The following is a 7,032-nucleotide window of genomic DNA, read 5'->3' on the forward strand; positions in this document are numbered from 1 at the left end:
CAGAATGTCATATCCAAGCGTCTTACTTTCCCATTTATGCTCAGGAAACATAGGTTCTTCCAATGGCTTCCCCAAAAGTCCTCCTCCCTACAAGAGAACACAGGAACATGGACTGGATGTAGACACTGGATCCGCAGCACAATGAAAGGTTGCTTCCTGCAGTTGCTGCTAAAACATGGAATGTGAAAGGCTAGAGAGAGGGATCATCAATCAGTTAGTGGTGCTTTTTGAAGAACAACGAGGACCAGAGTTTAAATCTCATCATATACATGTCAAACCAAGAATCCCTTGGCTGTTCATGACCCCAACTCTAAGCGGGCAGAAACAGGAGAATTGCTGAGACTTGCTGACTGCCAGCCTAACTGAGAAAATGGGAGTGCCAGATTCAAAGACGCTGCCTAAAAGGACTAGCTAGAAAGTGACAGAAGAGGACACCAGATGCCTTCTGCTGGCCGCCATGAGTGCTCATGACAGAAATAGAAATGAATAAACAGATAAGCAAGTATGTAGTGCTCTGGTAAGATGACTCATTGTTTGCCCCACAAATTAAGTTTGATTCCAAGGAACCCAAGTAGAGACCTGACTCCCAAAGTTGTCAGTTGATCTCCATGGCACATGAGCCCTCCAAACACTCATATCATGTGCACTCAAATGCATACACACACACACACACACACACACACACACACACTTATATATACATATATAAAACAATTTTTGAAAATATAGCTGCAGTTAGTTTTTGCGGATACTTATTCTTACTTATGAATGCCCAGCCTTAGCTGGGCTTATTTCTAGCTAGCTTTTCTTAAATTATCTTGTCTACCTTTTACCTCTGGGCTCTTATCTTTCTCTATTCAACATCTTTCTTTCCTTCTTACTTCGTGGCTGGTTGGGTGGCTGGGTGGCTGGCCCCTGGCGTCCAGCCTGCTATGTGGCTGGGTGGCTGGCCCCTGGCGTCCAGCCGGCTATGTGGCTGGGTGGCTGGCCCCTGGCGTCCAGCCGGCTATGTGGCGGGGTGGCTGGGTGGCTGGGTGGCTGGGTGGCTATGTGGCTGGGTGTCTGGGTGTCTGGGTGTCTGGGTGGCTGGCCCCTGGCGTCCTCCTCTCCTCCTCCTTTACTCACTCCCCCCTCTTTTTCTCCTTCTATTTATTCTCTCTGCATGGCAGCCCCACCTATCCCGCTCCTGCCTAGCTATTGGCTGTTCAGCTCTTTATTAGACAAATCAGGTGTTTTAGGCAGGCAAAGTAACTTCAGAGTCAAACAAAAGCAACATCAAAGAATGCAACACATCTTCACATCACTAAATAACTACTCCACAGCGTAAACAAATGTAACACATCTTAAAATAATATTCCACAGCATATGGCATGTATCCTCTTAAACCTGGCAGAAACAGACATGAGAAGAGCAGGATGATTCTCCTCTGGCAGCTTGGCATTAGAAACCACTGACGTTTTATTTTTTGAGACAGACTCTTACTACTGTTGCACCTGTTATGTAGATTGGGCTGGCCTTGAACACCCAGAAACCCACCTGCCTCTACTTCCTAAGGGCTTGGATTAAAGGTGTGAGTTACTAATCCCAGATTCTGGAAGCAGTTGAAATAACACATGGAAAGCATCTGTTGTAAACAAAGGCCCATTAAGTAGCGACACTTTGTGTTCATATGTGGGCGCACATGTGCTGATACGCACGCGTGTACACATGGAGTACAAACGCTGTCTTCCTCAGTTGCTTTCCACCTTATTTCTGAGAGCCCAGAGATTATTCATTGGCCAGGTCACCTTCTTGACTCTTCTCTCCCGAACACTGTGGCTATAGAGGCATGCATTTGACTTTCTAAGGTGGATACTGGAGATCTGAACTCAGGTCCTCACGCTTGCACAGAAAGCACTTTTCACAGTTAAGTGTCTCCACGGGGCCAGTGTCTGTAGTCACTATCCACATGGATATGCACTTAAGTCTGCTTCTTGGGAACTTAGCTGGACAACTGTACCTGCAGAATGAACAGTATGCGCAGGAGACAATAGAATCTGCACAAATATACTTCCCTGCCAAGTTTCCTGGATGAGATGGAGGCACAAGCAGCCAGGATCAACTCCTGTTGGCAGGTCAGAAATAGGAATGGCTTCCATGGGACATCAAGTTGCCATTAGCTTAATTTTTTAAGGTCATTGTAGAAGATAAATTTGGCACAGCTGTCTTGGCACAGTCATGACCAGCAATAGGTTTAATGCAAGTTCACAGCTGTTGGAACTGTGAGTCATTTCCTTGAAGCCAATGTGAAGGCTTTTCTTGGAGAGTTGACTATCCAGAACAACATTGGAAGTAGCCGCCAACTAATGCTATGGGGTCTGGAAAACATTTAAGGCGACCTGCCGACTGGCCCAGCCTGATCCTACCCATCCCATTCGATTCTATTTTTTTTAATTGATTATATTGAGCTATACATTTTTCTCTGCTCCCTCCATTCCTTTCCCCACCTCTTCAGCCCTCTTCCATGATCCCCATGCTCACATTCAATTCTTTGTCTGGGCAAGAGAACCAGCTAGGCAATCAGTTAGATGACCACAAATGCCCTGTTATATTTCTTTTCTTTCTTTTTTTTTTGTTGTTATTTGTTTGTTTTTTCGAGACAGGGTTTCTCTGTAGCTTTGGAGCCTGTCCTGGAACTAGCTCTTGTAGACTGGGCTGGCCTCGAACCCACAGAGATCTGCCTGCCTCTGCCTTCCGAGTTCTGGGATTAAAGGCATGTGCCACCACTGCCTGGCGTCCTGTTATATTTCTTGGGAGGAAGTTCTTTTCTGGAACTTGAGAAGACCTCTACTCAAGACCTTACTGAAAATTCCTGAGAAGGACACCACAGTGACCTTGGCAGTCCTGCAATCCAAGGACTTCATCCAAATGAGAGAACACCCCAACAATGTCTAGCACAGTCTGGATCCTCAGTCAACCCCAACTTCCGTGGGCGTAAGCAGAATAGGGTATTGGGATCCTTGCCTGGATCAGCCAACTTGTTTGCATGTGCCTGAAAAGGGGAATGAGGATTAAGAAAGAAAGAGACAAGAAACAGAGGATAGAGTCAGGAGGCTTTCAGTGACTACTGTGACAGCCCCAAGTTTATCACTCACGATCCTTCTCTGCCCCAATCAAAAGGGGAGGGCACCTGACTTCCTCATCCGGGAAGCAGCAAGTGTAATTACCTCCTTACATTTCAACACACCTAGTAACCACGTCAAACATCCTGTTGTCTGGTCTTTGAGGTGCAAAGACCAGTAGCCACACATTTGGCTAAACATTTGGCCTTGAAGAGCAAGAATAGGTTTGAGCCACGCCTTTAATCCCAGTACTGGGGGGGGGGGGGGGCAGGTGGATCTCTGTGAGTTTGAGGCCAGCCTGATCTACAGAGCTAGGTCCAGGACAGCCAGAGCTACACAGAGAAACCCTGTCTCGGAAAAATAAAGGGGGTGAGGGAGGACAGATCTCCCGAGGATAGTTGATCATCTACTCAATCACTTCCCGTGCTCTGGTCTTTGGTTCCCGAATAGCTATTACTCTGCGAATAGCTAAAGTTTGGTCACCCGAGTCTAAGTTGACTCGATGAAGAAAAGACTTGCTCACCTTTCTCTTTCTTGAGCTACTCTAGCACATGGGCAAAACCCAAAGTAGTGTTAAGGTTCTCAGTGTAGAGAAAAGAAAACGATACCACACTTGCTTTGAGCTCAAGGCGGAAAGTGTCTGAGATTCAAACGGAGGCCACTATGGCTGAGCTAGGAGGGAAAGTTCTGTGTCTGTGTAGGAAAACTTCCTTGGCCGCTGAGGGCCAGTAGCTGTTTTTTCCAAAACGCACATGACTATTGGAAGCTTGTCCTTGCTCTTCCTTAGAGCTCTCAAGAATAGAAGTAGAATGTTCTCACCAGCTGCAGTGGCGCGCCTTTAATCCCATCTCTCAGGAGGAAGAGGGATGAGATCTCTGAGGTTAAGGCCAGTCTAGTCTACAGAATGAGTTTCAGGACAGCCAGGGCTACACAGAGAAATCCTGTCCCCAGAAAAACAAAAAACAACCCCCCCCCCTGAAAAAAAGGAAGAAGAAGTAGAATAGTAGATGCTCTCTCATGCTCTCATGTGAACAGTGAGGGAGTGCACAGGGTGAAAATAGAACAATCAGAGCCTCCATCAGCTGGACTGTCTGGAAGACAACAGCTCTGTCTTCACACGCCCCTCTACATCAAAACATCTCCAGAGAATGTACTGGAGAGAGAGAGAGAAATAAGATTTGAAAGAAGGGCCAGTATGTCTTCTTTTGTCTTACAGATGGGGAGACAACAGCAAAGGTTCCCCTAGAGTGTATCCTGACCCTTTGAGATCCCTTCCATCCAAGGAAGAAAGGAATGCCAGACAGGTGGTGGTGGCATGCTCCTTTATTCCCAGCACTTAAGAGGCAGGCGGATTTCTGTGAGTTTGAGGTCAGCCTTATCTACAGAGTGAGTTCCAGGACAGCTAGCTACATAGAGAGAAGAGAAGAGACCCTATTTGAAGAAAAGAATATATTTTTAAAAAGCATATTTAAGATAGCCACCATGTGCTAGTTAGTTTTTGTGTCAACTCGATGCAAGCTACACTCATCCAAAGAGAAGGAGCCTCAATTGAGAAAATGCCTTCATGAGCTTGGGCTGCAGGCAAACCTGTTGGGCAATTTCTTAATTAGAGACTGAAATGGGAAGGCCCAGCCTATTATAGTGGTGTTATCCCTGGACTGGTGGTCCTGGGTTCTAAGAAAACAGTATCAGTAATCTCCAAGGATCAAGACAGTAAGCAGCACTCTCCCATGGCCTCAGCATCAGCTCCTTCCTCCAAGTTCCTACCTTGTTTGTTTGTTTTTATTTGTTTGTTTTCTTTTATTGAAATTATTTTTTCATACAATATATTCTGATTATGGGTTTCCCTTCCCCTGCTCCTCCCCTCTTCACCTCCCATTCGGATCCACACCCTCTGTCTCTCCTTAGAAAACAAACCAAACAAGCATCTAAGAAATGATAATAACAAAGTAAGATAAATAAAAAAAAATCAGAGTATGACAAAACAACCAAACAAGAAAAAGAGCCAAAGAGAGAGCACAAGAAATGCTTCTATTCAGAGATATACATGTTCACACACACACACATGTTCACACACACACACAGGAAAACCCCATGAAAAACCCAAGCCAGAAGCCAAAATATATTATGCAAAAGATCTATAAAGTTTTTTTCAAAAACACCTTGACTTAACATTATGAGACAAAGACCCTTTGAAGACACTCGTGAGCTCATTATCGGTCGGCCATCTCCTGTTGCACATAGAGCTAACCTTTAAGAGTGGTTCGTTTTCCCAGTGAGACTCCCTTGAAGAAGACTAATCTTTCATTTGCAAGTGGATATCAACTGGAGATTGATTACGGATTAGGGATGGGGCATGTGTCCACATCTCCCAGCTATAGGACCCCATCTGGAGCAGACCCTGTGCATGTGGCCACACTCTCTGTGACTTCGTATGTACACCAGCCTGGTGTGTCTAGAAGACCTTGATTCCTTGGTGCCCTCCATCCCCTCTGGCTCTTACACTCTTTCCACATCTTCCTCTGCAGGGTTCCCTGGATGGAGTGATTTGATGGAGACACCCCTTTTATGGCTGAGTATTCCAAGGTCTCTCGCACTCTACCCTTTGTCCAGTTGTAGGTCCCTGTATTTGTTCTCATACACTACTCTGATGATGGCTAAGTAAGGCATCTATGAGAATAGCAGCAAGTTGTTAGGAGTCATTTTATTTTTTAACAGAACAGTAGAATTTTTCCCCTAGTCCCTAAACTATCTAGTCTCAGGTTCTTGGACACTCAGGTGCTGTCGGGTATGGGTTCCATCTCATGGAGGGGGCCTTAACTGAAATTAGCTATTGGTTGATTACTATAGGAACCGGTACCAGTTCAGGACACTCAAGACTAAGTTCTCGGCACAAAAGAGATGTATTTGCCCCAGAGGGACAACCGACAGAGAATAAGAGACAAAGCCAGGAAATAGAGGATGAGGGAGAAGAGGGCGAGAACAAGGAAGAGGGGGAAGGAATGTTTGTCCTGGGGGGAACAAAGGACTGCTTCTGGATACAAAGGCGACAGATGTGACCAATAGGCAAATGGTGGTTTATAAAGGTAAAAAAGAAGACCCCATGTTAGGAAGAGGTTTTTAATTGCACATGTTAATTTGGTAGCCAAACTGGGGAGAAAGTTGGGGAGGTTGATTGTTGGACATCAATACTTTGATAGCTGGACCTTGGTAGATAGCCTCAGGAGGAGGTAGTGGCCAAATAAGGGAATAGACCTTGGTGGCTAGCTTCCGGAATGTCATCTAACTGTTTTTAGCAGAGGGAATGGGGGAAAAGGGCAAGAAGGCCTGCCAGAACCATGTTTGCCATGCTTGGACTGGTTAGAGCCCCTTCAGTTCCTCCCACGGGCTTCTTGCCATTATTGAACCAGCATATTTTGCAGGCAGGTCACTTTTGTAGACGGGAGCGTTTGCAGCAGGGTTGGTGTTTCCCTGTGGTAGGAGACAGAGGACCTTACAAACACTAGTCCAAAGGGGCAAAGGCTCTAGGGAGGCACCAGCTCCACTTTGCTGTATTCACTGACACACTGCAGGTGTCTTCAGCAACAGGGCCTTACTGTCAGTCTGTGGAGAGTAAACAAAAGCCTTAGCAATAACAAGGTTGTTGGTGGGGGGGGGTTCCCCCAACATCTCAATTTTATGCAGCCCACTCCCAGCCCTGGAAGCTAGGAAGCTCTCATCATTTGGTGATGAGAGATATGCACTAGGGCTCCGTCTCCCTCTTTGTTTGGCCATTTCATTTAGATCACCTTCAGATATGTGTGTGTGTGTGTGTGTGTGTGTGTGTGTGTGTGTGTGTGTGTATATATGGTTTTCGAGACAGGGTTTCTCTGTGGTTTTGGAGCCTGTCCTGGAACTAGCTCTTGTAGACCAGGCTGGTCTCGAACTCACA

Source organism: Microtus ochrogaster, chromosome 18, assembly GCF_000317375.1.
Source record: "Microtus ochrogaster isolate Prairie Vole_2 chromosome 18, MicOch1.0, whole genome shotgun sequence".
Lineage (NCBI taxonomy): Eukaryota > Metazoa > Chordata > Mammalia > Rodentia > Cricetidae > Microtus > Microtus ochrogaster.